Below are 13,794 nucleotides of genomic sequence, written 5' to 3'. Positions count from 1 at the left end.
CCCTGGTCCTAGAACCAGAAGGTAAAATAACCATAGAAAGAATCCACCACTCACCACCTGAAAGAGATCCCAAATTGACAATGCCAAGGAATATAATAGCAAAATTCCAAAATTACCAGATGAAAGAGAAGGTGCTGCAAGCAGCCAGAAAGAAACAATTTAAATATCATGGAACCACAGTCAGGATTACACAGGACCTTGCAGCTTCTACATTAAAAGACTGAAGGGAATGGAACATGATATTCCATAAGGCAAAGGAGCTGGGATTGCAGCCAAGGATCAACTACCCTGCAAAAATGAGCATGATTTTTCAAGGGAGGAGATGGATATTCAACAAAATAAGGGACTTCCAAACTTCCTGATAAAAAGACCAGATCTTAACAAAAAATTTGATCTTCAAGTACAAGATTCAAGAAAGACATAAAAAGGTAAATGGGACAGAAAGATACAAAATGTTGTTAATGAGGGTGGACTGTTTACATCCCTACAAGGGAAGATGACACTTGCAACTCCTGAGAATTGTATTGTTATTACACCATGTTAAAGGAGTATACATAAAGGGGGTGGATATTAGTTGACTTTGATGTAATGATGAAAAAAAAATCTAATCAAGTGGGTTAAATGGATCCAAGTAAGTGGATTAGTCTGAACTTAGAAAATGTACTGAAAAAGGAGGAGGAAGACAAGGAAGACATTATAGGAAAAGACACAAATTCCTATTACAGCAGAGGGAAAGAAGTGGGGGGTGAGCGTTGTTTGAACCTTACTCTCATCTGATTTGGCTCAAGAAGGGAATAACATAATCAGTGAGGTATAGAAATCTAACATGCCCTATAGGCAGTAGGAGGGAAAAGGGGAAAGAAAAGGGAGGGGGGATAGAAGGGAGGGAAGAAGCAGTAAGGGTAAAGGGGAAGAAAAGGGAAAGGGATAATAGAAGGGAGAAGAGACTGAAGGAGGTGGTGGTCAAAAGCAAAACACTAGTTGGTGGGGGTAAAGGAGAAAGAAAGAAAAGCATAAATGGGGAGGGGGGGAAAGGATGGAGAAAAAGACACAGATTGTAATCATAACTGTGACTATGGAAAATGCTATCCACATCCAAAGAAAGAACTATGAAAATTGGTCACTATCTTTTTTTTTCTCTTCTGTTAATTTTGTTTCCTCTTTCTGATGGTTCCTCCTATTGGTTTTAATTTTTACTTACAACTTCACTAATGTGAAAATATGTTTAATAGGAATGTAAATGTATAGCCAATATCAGATTGTGCACCGTCTTGGGGTGGGTGATGGGGAGGAAGGAGGAGAAAAATTTTAAACTCAAAAGCATATGGAAGTGATTGTTGATAAAACAAAATAAATAAAGAAAATAAATAAAGAAAAAGAAAAAGAAAAAAAGAGTTAACTCTAATAATTCCTTTGCCTTTTTTTTTTTTGGCAGTAAGCTGACTTTGGTCAAATGTGTGACATTAGGCAAGTCATTCTCTGGGCCCCTGTTTCCTCATCAGAAAAATGAAGATGTTGTGCTAAATGGCCCTTAAGGAACCTTCTAGCTCAAGAGCTATGGTTCCCAGCTGCCTGGTACTGTTTGGTATGCAGCATTAATTTTCTTTTGAATCTTCAGCTGCTTTTTAGCAATTCAAGAAGTAATTTTCATAAGTGAGCTTTTAAAATTAGCCTGGGGCTAATTCTTTGGACTTGGATTCCTAGTCAGAGTGACTCTCAGAGGGCAACGGATTGGTGCATGGCAGGTGGGAGCAAGCAGTAACGCATTACGGAGAGGAAATGACATAATTCCTTCCAAGATTCACTTCAGGTGTAACCGCCTATGAAAGGCTTTTCCTGATGTCACAGATGGTGAGTACACTCCCCCTACCAAAAAATTTACCTCCTATTTACCAAGTATATACTTCTAGGTGCACGTGTTCCTGCTCATTTTCCCCTTAGAATGTGAGCTCTTTATCCGTAAAACGAGTTAGCTGAACTAGAACATCTCTAAGGTAATTTATATCTTTAAGATATAAATCTATGATTTGATGATTATAGAATCTAGGTCCTTAGATTCCTAGTCCAACGTTATTTTCTGTTGTTCCTATACTTGTTACAACATTAAAGGTGGTAAAATAAGGATTTTGAGCTTGTCTTCTTCAAACTACATTCTAGTGATGTGAATGGAACAACAATAATGTCTATGCTGAGACAATGAAAAGTCTAAACTATTCTTTACCTCTTGAGTCAAAGCAAATAATTCAGTGACGTTATAACTCTGACATATACTTTCTATGTGACCTTGGACATTTGTCAATGCTCTCTACGCAACTCTCCAAGACTGTAAGTTACAGAGAACATGCAGAATTTCATTGGTGGAGGGAGTTTCCTCACCTGGAACTTCCCCTTTATCTAATGAAGCCTCCAATCAGTCCATTTTCCTGTCCCTATGACTCAGTTCAAGCACAGCACAAACTAATAATTTCCTTTAGAGGAATTTTTCTGTCATTAATAAGAAAAAAAGGAACAAAAAGAAACTAAAACAAAATTCTATGTCTTCAACAGAACCCAGATGAGTCATTTAGAACTAGAACATCCAATCAAGCAACCACCTTGGTGTCCAGCCTGAGAACTTCTGGGTAGGCTCTGTGTGTGTATGGGGGGCAGGGAGAGGGTGGAGTGTCCTGGAATGGAGGAAGGGCAAGGAATTCCAGTGGCAGCCATGGCTCCTATGTACACTTACATGCTCTCTCCAGATCTACCTTTTTTATGAAGTCAACGTAGCTTGTCTCTAGGACCCCACGAGACCCTTTTCTTTGTCACCAATGTCCCTTTAAGTGTGGACTCTCCCAGTGATTCCCACCCACTCACCCAGGACCTCTGATGTCACCTGTTCAGGCAGTGCCTCAGAGAGACCTTTCCCATTACTTAACCCTTTAAAATGAACTGTCCTGTCTCCTGTGACACAAGAGGCACCTGGGTCTGGAATCAGGAAGACCTGAATTCAAATCTTACCTCAGACACTTATTAGGTGTGTGATCCTGTATTTGAAAGTCAAATTTTCTATTCAGCTCTGCTCTTTTCATCAGGAATGCTTGAAAATCCTCTATTTCACTGAATATCCATTTCTTCCCCTTAAGGATTATATTCAGTTTTGCTGGGTAGGTGATTCTTGGCTCTAATGCTATCTCCTTTGCGCTCTGGAATATCATATTCTAAGCCCTCTGGTCCCTTAATGTAGAAGCTGCTAAATCCTGTGTTATCCTAATTGTGTTTCCACAATACTTGCGTTGTTTCTTTCTGGCTGCTTGCAATATTTTCTCCATGACCTGGGAACTCTGGAATTTGGCTACAATATTCCTAGGAGTTTTCCTTTGGGGATCTCTTTCAGGAGGTGATCAGTGGATTCTTTCAATTTCTATTTTACCCTCTGGTTCTAGAATATTAAGGCAGTTTTCCTTGCTAATTTCTTGAAAGATGATATCTATGCTCTTTTTTGAAATCATGGCTTTCAGGTAGTCCAATAATTTTTAAATTATCTCCCCTGGATCTATTTTCTAAGTTAGTTGTTTTTCCAATGAGATATTTCACATTATCGTATATTTTTTCATTCTTTTGGTTTTATTTTACAATGTCTTTATTTCTCATAAAGTCACTAGCTTCCAATTACTCCATTCTAATTTTTAAGGAAGTATTTTTTTTCAGTGAGATTTTGGACTTCCTTTTCCATTTGGCCAATTTTGCTTTTTAAGGCATTCTTCTCCTCATTGGCTTTTTGGACCTCTTTTGCCATTTGGGTTAGGCTATTTTTTAAGGTATTTTCTACAGTATTTTTTGGGTCTCCTGATTTTCTTGCATCACTCTCTCATTTCTCTTCCCAGTTTTTCCTCTGCTTCTCTTACTAGCTTCTCAAAATCCTTTTTGAGCTCTTCCAAGGCCTGGGACTGATTCATATTTTTCTTGGAGGCTTTGGAAGTAGGAACTTTGACTTTGTTATCTTCTTCTGGTCACCAAAGAAAGATTCTATGGTCTTCCTCAGACCAAACACTTGACACTTATTAGCTGTGTGACCCTGGGCAAGTCACTTAACCCCAATTGCCTAAAAAAGAAAAAAAAGAAAATGTGGTTCCTGGAACTAAAAAATACAATACTCCAGATGTGATCTGACCAGGTCAAAGAATAGCAAACTAACAGGTATTTATTAAGTACCACTAAGAAATATGGTCCCTGCCTTCAAGGAGCTCACATTCGAATGAAAGAGATGACATACAAGCAATCATGCATATGCAAGATACATACTGTGCAAAGAGGAGGTAGTCTCAGAAGGAAGGTACTAAAGGGAGATGAGGGACAAGAATCTGGATAAGCTAGGATTTAAAGTGAGACTTGATAAAAGCCAACAAAATTGTGGGCCTAGAGTACTGAATTTAAGTCCTGAAAGGCCTCCAGCAAGTTCTCAATGAAAATTCCCACCATCTTTGCCTCAAGGGAGGTGACTATAACCAAATTGAGGTCTTAGGGACTCATGGGTTCATCTAGTCAGTTTCTGCTTGAGGAATCTACCAATCAATATAGGTCTGAATTTCATTTAATACCGTATGAGCCATGAAAGCCCCAAAGATTACCTGAGTTCCAGCCATTTCTCTTTGCTAGTATTTTATTTTATTTTGAGGCAATTGGGGTTAAGTGACTTGCCTAGGGTCACAGCTAATAAGTGTCTGAGGTCTGATTTGAACTCAGGTTCCTCTGATTGCAGGACCAGTGCTCTATCTACCGTGGCTCTATTTCCTGAAGCCTTATCAGAAAGTTCCCAGCTGATAAACTCTTGCTTATCTACATTGTTGAGTCTAATGGTCAGGAAGACCTCAGAAGAAACAAGTGTCTCCTTCTGAAGATGGAATGTTGGTGGAACTGAGTATCTCTCTAGCGTTGCATTCCTGAACAAGAATCCACTTCATAAGGTGCTTGACAAGTCATCTAGCTTCTGCTTAAAGACTTCACGTGAGAAGAGAAGTCATTAGCTACAGAGGCAGCCCTTTTTTACTTTTTGACAGCTCTGTCATTAGGTTTTTTCTTATATCAAACCTACATCTGCTTTTTTGAATTTCAGCCAATTGTTCCTTGTTCTTACTTCCTTCTGAGGTCAAGAAGAACAAGTTCCTTCTCTCTTCCATGTGACTGTCCCTCAAATACTTAAATTAAAGACAGCTGCTTGTAAGGTCCATGCTAAATCTTCTCTTCTTAAGGCTAAGACACTTCCCTTCCCTTCAACCAGTCCTTATCCGGTATGATTTCCAGCTTATTAATGCCTTTCCTAAAATGCCCTGTATTTAGTGTCAGAGAGCATCTATTTGAATGCCATCACTGTCACGTACTGACAATGTGAAATTGGACAAGCCGCTTAACCTCTCTTGGCCTGTTTCCTTATCTACAAAATGAAAGGGTTGGACTAGATCATCACTTCTCAAACTTCTTGACCTTAGGACTCCTCAATACTCTTAACAATTATTCAAGACCCCAAAGAGTTTTGTTTATGTGGGTTATTTTAAAATATTTATCATATTAGAATTCAAATATCTTAGTATTATCACAAAATAGCTGTGGCCTCACAGACCCACAGAAAATGTTTTGGGGTTGTCCAGGGTTCCCCAGACCATACTTTGAGAACCCCCAAACAAGATGATCTCTTAGGTCTCTTCTGGTTCTATACCTATGATCCAAAGTTCTTCCTGGCAAATGTTTTGCAAAGGGTCCATTCAACCTGTTGGAAGGCTTTAACTGAGATGGCTATATCTATATCTATGTTTATATCTGTATCTATAGCCTTCTATGTATATATATATATATATATATATATATATACATCTATACTTAACAAGCACAAATGGAATTTATGAACTATTGTTTATCCCTTGATGTCAGCTATATGATTGACACATTTTTTTCCAGTCATAAATTTCTTGGATAATATATTTTATGCTGCTTCCTCAGTGCAATTCTTTCCTTGGTAATATGCTACTTATGCCCACCAAGAGACTCTCTATTGCTTTCTGGATGACCTCATACTAGAAAGTTAAGCCCCAGGTATGGTGGGGTTTCTAGAAAAGACAGCCACAGGAAGAAAACTGCCTGGAGGGAGGGCCCCCCACTTCCCTGGCTTCAGGGAAAAGCTGTATAAAGGAAGACTCCTGGAGACCTAACAATGCAGCATCACCTTCACAAACTCTAGGTACTCAACTGACTCAGTCATTCTCTGAAAACAAATGAATGGTCATTTAGTTAACAAAATTTAGTTAACAAAATTACCAAGTTAAATAAGGAACTTATTAATATAAAAAGCACCACAATAGCAGCTAGTCGATTACCATTGGTGGTAAGGTCCACTCTTTTTAAAGCTCAGCTCTGAGTAGCCTGGTGCTACCCCTTACCATGGTACATGGTAATTTGTTCTCCCTCTCCCTTTCCTTCTCCTCTCCTGTCCTGTCCTGTCCTGTTCTGTCCTGTCCTGTCCTCTCCTGTCCCCTCCTCTCCTGTCCCCTCCTCTCCTGTCCCCTCCTCTCCTGTCTCTCTCTGTCTCTTTCCGCACACACGCTCATTTTGCTGCTAAATTGTCATGGCCCTGGATGTCCAGCAACTTGAATGACATATATAAGCATCATAAGCTATAACCTTATGTACAGCTATACCCAGCCCAGTTCTACTCTGTGGGCACTTTTAGGCACATCCCACAAATAAAGGTAGGTAGTTCTTACCAACTTTTCTCTAACTATAATGTACCTACTAGGGGTGGGTGAACTGGAACTAGTTTTAACCAGTTTGTGAGCCCATTGTTAAATTTTCAGTGTGAGCATTTATACCTCAGAAATCTTGTTACAAATCTGGGTCTTGATTTATTGTTGTGTTGACTGACCATCTAGACTTAAGAGAGTGTTAAATATGCAGATGAAACTTAAAAGTGTATGGATATACTTTTTTTTCTGGAACTCCTGGTTGTTAAACGTTTAGCAGTGCACACCTATGACTCATCCCTTAGATATATGATCTTTAATCTTCTGTGGATATGTAGTTATTAGTATGTGTTAATATGCTGTGGAGGTAAAACCCCCGCCCCCACCACCAATTGTGAGAGCCTAAAACTTTTCTCCTCATGTGCTAGGCCAATCTGGGGTTTCAGTAACAGAAATGAAGCCTCACAGTCAGTTGGTCTAATTACAGCAGAGGTTCTTAACTTTTTGCGTGTCACAGACCCCTGTGTCGGTCTGGTGAGGCTTATGGATTTTGTCTCAGAATAACATTTTTAAATTCATGAAATGAAACATGATCACAAAGGAAACCAATTGCATTATAATACAGTTATCAAAATATTTTTTAAAAGTTCACAGAACACAGGTTAAGAATCATGAACTATAGGATTTATTTAAAGTAAACAAACTAATTTAGCGGACATTTTCACATAAGGAGGGCACAAGAAGACATATATGTATGTATGTATATTCCACCTCTCTACGACCTTCTGGGTCTCAATTTTTGGTTCTGGGAAATGAAGATTTACACAAATCTAGGTGGAGGGAGGAGCAAAGGAGGGAGAGACAGAGATAGAGACAGAGACAGAGAGACAGAGAAACACACGTAGACACAGAGATTGAGACAGAGAGAGGCAGACACAGAAGAACCCACAGACACGCAAAGAGAAAACATGAGCATTTATTAAGGGCTCACTATGAGCTGGGCATTATGCTAAATGATGAAATACAAACAAGATAGTCTGTATCCTCAAGGAGCTTACATTCTAATGGGAAAGATCATAAAGAAGAGCTGGAAAACAGGGAGGATTGGGTTTGGGGGGCGGGAAGGGGCAAGAAGGATATTCACCCACACAGGAATGCAACAGCTTTGGAGGAGGTAGATAAGTCCAAATAGTTGAACTGGAAATGTAGTGAGCATGGCCAAGGCCCTTCCTGAAACGTTGAGTGGTCAAAGGAGTCACCAGTCCCTTAACCATAGGTCCTCAGGGTGGAGTTTTCGGCAATGTGGTAAGATTGCTACTGAGGAGGGAAAGAGGAAGTCCAGGGAGGTAGAGGGAGAGGTTTTGTTTATTTGTTGTTTTTTGTTTTTGCAAATGAACCATTTTAGGGTAATCAAATCCCATAATTTTGAATATACCAATCATAAGTAGGCCAGAAAAAGCTTATCACCAAGGTTGGCAGAATTCCTTCAGAATCAGGGACTAATACTCTCAGACATCCAGCTGTCACCCCAGCTGTCTCATGTTCCCTCTTCTCCTTTGGATGAAGGAGTCTGGTCTAACCAGCCTGTTGCACCATACTTCCTACACAGTGGTCCCACTCCTCTTCTTCTTGTAAACTTTGTTCCCATAATGCCCTGGTCACCATAGTGAGACCTGAAAGCCCAACTCTTCCACAAAAATGAGGTTTTCAGCCAATCAGGAAGCACTTGCCTGTCTACGTGACCATAAGATTAAGGTTCTGTAAGCAGCAAGTTCTAAGAAGTCAACAGATATAGGTGGCTGTTTAGACTTCTCACTGATACAAACTTATTATTTTAACTGTACTCCAGTGCTGAACCCTGCTATGGGTCCAAGAGGCCACACTTCTTCTAATTTAGTAGTGTTAAAATAGTGTTTAAAGCTCTTAGCTTCCTCACTATACCTGGGAAGGATGCTGATACTACCAAAAGACAGAGAACTTCCAATTCCACAAGCCCAGTCTATCTTTGAGCCCAGTCTTTCACACACACACACACACACACACACACACACACACACAAGAAACTTCCCTTCCCTTCCCTTCCTCCCCACCCCCACCATTCACAGACACCCCACATACTACTTTTCTATCACAAATTATTTGCAGGTAAACATAATCCAGGTAGAAATGTAGAGGTTGGGCTGACTGGACTTGTCCATTCACCCATAGCCTGTTCTTACTCCTTGCCTTTGCATGTGAATCTGGAAGCATTTGTGGAGTGGTGGGATCCTTGTCTTCTCAGCCGCTACAGAAATCCTATGGGTAGGGTGCTTTTTAGGCCAAGTCCATAAAATGAGTTTTGAGAGTGTAGACTAACAATTATGTATGTAATTACCATTGAAGTAGTGTTCTAATCCCTAGTTATTTAGGTTTTTTTAAAGACCTTTTACTAGGACCAGGAGAAAGTCAAAAGAATAGTCTTAATATAATCTGAGGGCACTTTTCAAGCTTTTGTTGATGTCGTGGCAGGGTGTAGCGGCTTATAATCTCTGATTATGAAATAAAAGAGCTATAGGTGTCCCTACCAAGAGGAGGCTTTCTAGCAACTGTACCCCAGGGGATGGTAGTAGACAGCAACCCATGGCTCCTAGAATCACAAAATCACAGAATTTGAGAGTAAAAGGAAGATTCAGCAGCCATCTAATTCAATCCATGCTTTAATATAATCTTCACTTTAATATACCTAGCATCCAGCCTCTGTTCAAAGACCTCCAAGGAGGCTTGGGGCAGCCTATTTCCTTTTGTATAGCTTTAATCATTAGGAAGTTGGTTTGTCATCAACTTAAAACTGCTTCTTTGCAAATTCCATCTATTGTTCCTGTTCCTTGCCTCTGGGGAGCAAACAAGTCATATCTAATTCCTCTACCACATAACAGCCCTTCAAATGTATAAAGATTGCTATCATGTCCCCGACTTCCTCAGTCTTCTCTTTGTCAAGCTGAGCACCTTCAGGTTCCTTCAATCAATCCTCATATGGCCCCAAGGCCCTTTACCCTCCTAATTGCCCACCTCTGGATACTCTCTGGCTTATCAATGTCCTTTTTAAACTGAATTAAATATTTTAAATGAGGTCTGATAAGGTTTGAATACCTTCTTATTCCAGAGAGGAGCCCAAGATTACATTAACTTCTTTGGCCATCACACTGCTTACTTGTATTGCACTCTCAGTCCAGTTAAGAGTCCCAGATCTTATTCAGAACAATTCCCCCCAAAATTGCATTCGTGAAGTAGACATTTGTTGTATCCAAGTAAAGACTACATTTTTTTTGTATTAAATTTAATCTTATTAGATCTAGCCCAATGCTCTATCCTGTTTAGAGCTTCTTTTTTTTTTTTTTTGCATCCTGACCCTGTTGTCCAATGTATTTTCCCTCGATTTGGGTCATCTGCAAATTTGATGAGCATACAATCTATGCCTTTCTCCAAGACACTGACAAAAATGTTAAACAGCAAAAGGCCAAGCAGAGATCTATAGGGTCCTTCACTAAAATCCTCCTTCAGTGTTAATGATGAACTACTAATACCTACTCTTTGAATCCAACATCAAACCAATTCTGAAACAACCTGATTGTATTGTTGTCTAGTAAAAATCTCTCCATCTTCTCCACAAAAATAATGAGATACTTTATCAAAAGCTCTGCCAATGCCTAGGTAAACTATATCCACATCATTTCCCTCATTATTTAGCTTAGTAATCCCATCAAAAAATGAAATGAGGTTAGTCTGATATTGGTTAGTTGTTGTCCTTTATGCTAGAAGAGGACCAAAATGATATCACTATGTCAGGGTCAAGGTACAGCATGTCCAACTGTAGCAGAGGAGACCACTACAAGCTCAGAAGGCTCTATCACAGGTCAGGTACAAATAGTCCGTATGGACATTTGGAGTAGAGGTGTCTAAATGTGCACGTCTCTTTTCTTTGAAGTGCTGCAATTCTGCTTTGCTCACAGAGCAAAGTCCCTTCTTTCATGCAGGCATGACATGCTGAGTGGTCCTATGACAATGTCCCACAATCGATTCCAAAGTTCTTCAGAGAGACCTTGAGAATGTCCTTGTATCACTTCTTCTGACCCCAGTGTGAGCCTCGTGTGAGTTCTCTGCAAAGCAGTCTTTTAGGCAAATGTACATTTGGCATTTGAACAATGTAGCCAGCCCATTAGAGTTGTGTTCCCTGTAGTTGAGTTTGAATGCTTGGCAGTTTAGCTCAAGAAGGGATGTCATTATCCTGTACCTTATCTTGCTAGGTAACCTTCAGAATCTTCCTAAGACAATTCAAAAAGACAAAAAGACATCTGTACTCCAAATGTTCAAATAGAATCTCTTCTTGAAGTCCTGCTTGACTCTTTAAAAATCAGCATTTCCCTTTCTAGATGTTAACCAACCATCTCTTTAATGTTCTCTTCTGGAATTTTCCTAGGAATCAAAGTCAAACTCACTGGACTATAGTTACAGGTTCTGTTCTCTTGAAAATGAGGACATTTGCCCTTTTCTGTTTTGGTGAAACCTCTCCCATTTTCCATGATCTTTCAAATATTAGTAGCAGTGACCCAGCATTTGCCTCTGCCAGTTCTACAGAGGATGTAGTTCATCTGGGCCAGGTGACTTGAATCATCAAAGGCAACTATAGGTCCTCTTTCATTATTTATCTTGGATATCAACTTCCTGTTAGTCATTTTTGTTCTGTTATTTCTGGTGCAAAGGTCGTTCTTCTTGGCAGAGAAAACAGAAGCAAAATAATAATTGAGCAGCTTTGCCTTCTCTCTGTCGTCAGTTGTCATTGTTACCTCCACTCCAAGCAAAGGTCCTATCTTTTCACTGATCCTCCCTTTTTCTCCCAATATAGCTTAAAAGCCCCCATTTGTACTCTTTGGGTTCTATCACCAGGCTCATCCCATTCTGAGCTTTAGCACTCCTGATCCTATTTTCACAGTACCCTGTCATATTCATATCCATTCTGTTACTTGACCTAGCTTCAATCTTCTGTACATTCCTTTTAAATGTTTTAAATTGGTTTGTGAATTCCATATGTATTCATAGGTCACTTCAGATCAGTTCCATTTTTCCTCCCCAAAGGAATTGTTTCCCTTTGTCTCTTCAGAATTTCATTCTTGAGTCTCTTGTCCCTGAGATCCTACCTATTTTTCCTCTGATCCCTTTGAAATATACTTTGCAAAATCTGGATCACACATCAGACTATGCTCACATTTCCTCTCCTCTATTAAAAAAAAACCTTAGGAAGGAGTGATCACTAGCCTCCATAGTGTTAATAATTTCTACTCCAGAAGCCATTTTGTCCTTATTTGTGAAAATCAGATTCAGAATAGGATGTCCACTTTTTTTCTTTTACCTTTTGAAGGATGAAACTATCACTAAATCAAATCAAGAAGTTTTAAGTCAGCTTCTAGGTAGGGTAGGATGTCCTGGGACTTGGGAAGAGACTTTGTAGGAAGGCTACCAGAAATGATCATGGAGATGGAATACAGGGGAGGGCTATGCTCTTAGCAAGGGGTAAAAAGACTAGGGAAGGCAAGGAGAAAAGATAAGCCTTTCTTCTGGCCTCCCTGAGACTTCCTGTGTCCCCACTGAAGCTAGCACAATCCACAGAAGTGCCTAGTTCACATCCAAAGCTGCCGCTACTGCCAGGTCCTGAATACTTAGCTCTGAAAAGGTTAAATGGTATCAAAGAGGCCAAATATTAGAAGATTAGCACAAGGTAGCCAAGAACAACCTAGTGACCATAAGTCCAGTAAGTCACCCAGCAGAGACAATGCAGTGGAAACACGATTTCCAGAAAAGATGATGAGCCCAGTAGAAAGCAACAAAGAGCAGAATGATGACATCACCAGAGAACACAAGTAGCTTTGAAGGTGTGAGTTTCCCTGGCCATATGTGGAGTGCCCTCCACAGGAGTACCCTGGTCACACTGTGGGTTCTCTTCATGAGTGCTGTCCCCCAATGATGGAGTGGTAACCTATGGGAGAGCATGCCCCAGGTTCATGGGAGGAATCCTTTCTTGTCACTTTATTTGCTCCTTTCAGTTTCCTCATCTGTAAAATGAGCAGGAGGAAGAAATGGCAAATCATTGAATTATCTTTGCCAAGAAAACCCCAAATGGGATAATGAAGAGTAGGACACAACTGAAACAGATGAACAACAAAAACTGTATTATGTACTTTTTGTTTTGAATGAAGGTGTCCCCTAGTTGTCTAGTAAAAATAAACACAAAGATGGGGAGTCATGAGCTAGAGTTTGAGTGAGCACTGACTACCTCACCCTTATTGGGCTTTTCTTGTGGGCCCATATGTGAGGGCAATCTTTAATGCTGTTCTTTAATGGACACCCAAACCACTTTTTTGTAGGGGAATTTTCTTACGTTAAGTTAATTGTTGGTAGTCACAGTCTTGGTGTGTAAGAACTAGAGATGAAAGTATTGTAACTGACTGGGTTGGGTTAAGAGGTTGGGGGTTGAAGGAAAACTTTAACTTTAAATTCTTTTATAGATGTTATCACAAATGTATGTTTATGGTCAAGACCTGACTGACAACTGATGTTTTGTGAGTTGAGACTGAGGGCCACAAATTTGACTTGCTCAATGAACTTTCGTTTCTATAGTAATTTCATAGGGAGTGAAGTTCTCCAAAGATAAAATCTATATACTGCAAATATCACCAGAAGCCACGGGTCCTTTTTAAATTCTCCTAAAGCCCAACCTACTCATTTGTTGCCTGAGCCAAGGCAACAACCTTCTTAAAAGACCCATGTTCCCTGATATGGGTGCTTTCACCCATTCTTCTTTTAAGTGGTGGTTCTGCCAATCCAGCCTATTTCTCATACTCCAATTCACTGCTGAATTCCCACTGCCATCTAGAACAAATAAGCATAAGTTGCTTGATTTCCCAGCAGAGACAGATGGTGGGTAACTGAGCCTAATGAGGGGAATAAGTTAGATCACAGTGGCTATGTCAAAGAGAAGATTAAAGGATGTCTGGTTCATGCATGCAGAGAGGGTTAGTTTCTGACAGCCCAGAGCTTTTCATCCTGTGTC

This window comes from Phascolarctos cinereus, unplaced genomic scaffold (assembly GCF_003287225.1).
Source record: "Phascolarctos cinereus isolate Bilbo 61053 unplaced genomic scaffold, phaCin_HiC Scaffold_3;HRSCAF=262, whole genome shotgun sequence".
Classification (NCBI taxonomy): Eukaryota; Metazoa; Chordata; class Mammalia; order Diprotodontia; family Phascolarctidae; genus Phascolarctos; species Phascolarctos cinereus.
Note: the sequence above shows the minus strand (reverse complement) of the source record.